This window comes from Octopus bimaculoides, chromosome 10 (genome assembly GCF_001194135.2).
Source record: "Octopus bimaculoides isolate UCB-OBI-ISO-001 chromosome 10, ASM119413v2, whole genome shotgun sequence".
Lineage (NCBI taxonomy): Eukaryota > Metazoa > Mollusca > Cephalopoda > Octopoda > Octopodidae > Octopus > Octopus bimaculoides.
The window spans coordinates 26,407,068-26,409,084 of record NC_068990.1 but is presented as its reverse complement, the minus strand read 5'-3'; positions in this window follow the sequence as shown (position 1 = coordinate 26,409,084).

Genomic DNA, 2,017 nt, shown 5'->3' with positions numbered 1-2,017 from the left:
GAGAGTCCCTTTGTCGCCAGCAAGGGTAAGAGCTCTCTAAACTTTGCCCAGGCTATTCTTATTCTAGCAGCTACACTTTCAGCGCACCCACCCCCACTACTAACTTGGTCGCCCAGATAGCGGAAGCTATCGACTACCTCTAGTTTTTCACCCTGGAATGAGATAGAAGTTGTTTCCTGTTTGTTTGCAGTCTTTATTGCACCTGAACATCTGCCACAAACAAAAACTAACTTGCTAGTTAACCTGCCTTTGATGTTGCTGCACCTCTTATGTGTCCATAGCTTGCACCGGGTACATCTTATTGCACCGAGTACATCTTATTGCACCGGGTACATCTTATTGCACCGGGTACATATATACATATACACATACACACACATATACACACACATATATATATGCACCCACATGCATTCACATATTGATATATGCACACACACACGCACATACAAACACACGCGCACATACAAACACACACGCACATACAAACACACCCACATACCCCTTCACACATGCATACAACAAATTCTTTATTATCATAAAACTGAAAGCCTACCAGACATTTTTCTATATCTTTCTGAATACAGTAATTAGTGTTTTACTAGCATCTATCTTAGAGTTATATGCCCTTGATTGTCTAAATCTAGCTGTATATGGATGTATGTGTGTGTGTGTGTATAGGTGCAGAAGTGGCTGTGTGGTAAGTAGCTTGCTTCCCCAATCACATGGTTCCAGGTTCAGTCCCACTGCGTGGCACCTTGGGCAAGTGTCTTCTACTATAGCCTTGGGCCGACCGACGCCTTGTGAGAGGATGTAGTAGATGGAAACTGAAAGAAGCCCATTGTATATGTGTGTGTGTGTGTGTGTGTGTGTATGTGTGTGTGTATGTGTGTGTGTGTGTGTGTGTGCATGTGTGTATGTGTGTGTTTCTGTGTCTGTGCTTGTCCCATAATCATCATCATCATCATTATCACCATCATCATCATCTATCATCTATCATCTGATGGGTTTGAGGACTGCATCAAGCTCCAGTGTCTGTTCTGTCTTGTTTTCTATGGCTTGGTGGCCTTCTAATGCCAAAACACTTTACAATGTGTTGTGGATGTTTTTTTTTTCTATTTTGATTTTCCATGGCACCAGCACCAGTGTGGTCGCCATGTAACCTGCAAGACAGTAATACCCTTTCATTAAGTAGGGCAACTGTAAGGAGGTAGACAGTTGCAGGGTAAGGGATAAAAAGTTAAAGCAAGAGTGCAGGGACCAGGACTGAACAGGTTCCTTGTTGCAGGGAGCATCATGGTTATTTGCATTATAGGAGAGAGATAGAGAATGGTTTGAGTAGGAATAAAGAGATAAAAATGGTATGTTATAATCTATCTTTTGCTTCATCCACTCCACAAATGCAAATGAATTTAATCCATCCACTTTATTTTAAATTTTTTGCAGATAAAATTTGCTGCTTTACGAAGTTTATCAGAGAAACTTTTCTACAGCATGCAGTACAAATGAAATCAGATTTAAAAAAAGACCATAAAATATCGTTTAGTGGAAAAAAGATTACAAATTACACATAATAAAATTTACAGAAGAGAGAAATATTTTAGGATGTTACCTTAAATTAAGATACAGATAAATTCTGTCCATTACTAAAACCTAATGAGAGATTATTTTATATAAATAAGAAATTCACCCACCTCATCTAATATTCTACTAAATTTAATTCTTAACATTAGTAGACTTATATTATCGTTATTTTCATATGAAGTCACTTTCATTAGAGATTCTCATTAGCATAACGAGGTTCTTTGCACTAGTGACGATACTACGGATAAAATTCACAATTCAATCATATCTAGTTTTCCTAAATGTAAAAATAGGTCAAGAAATATTTAAATTTTCTAATTCTTATTTAATTCTTTATTTATTTTATTTTTCATTTCATACATACATACATACATATATATATATATATATATATATATATATATATATATATATATATATATATATATATATA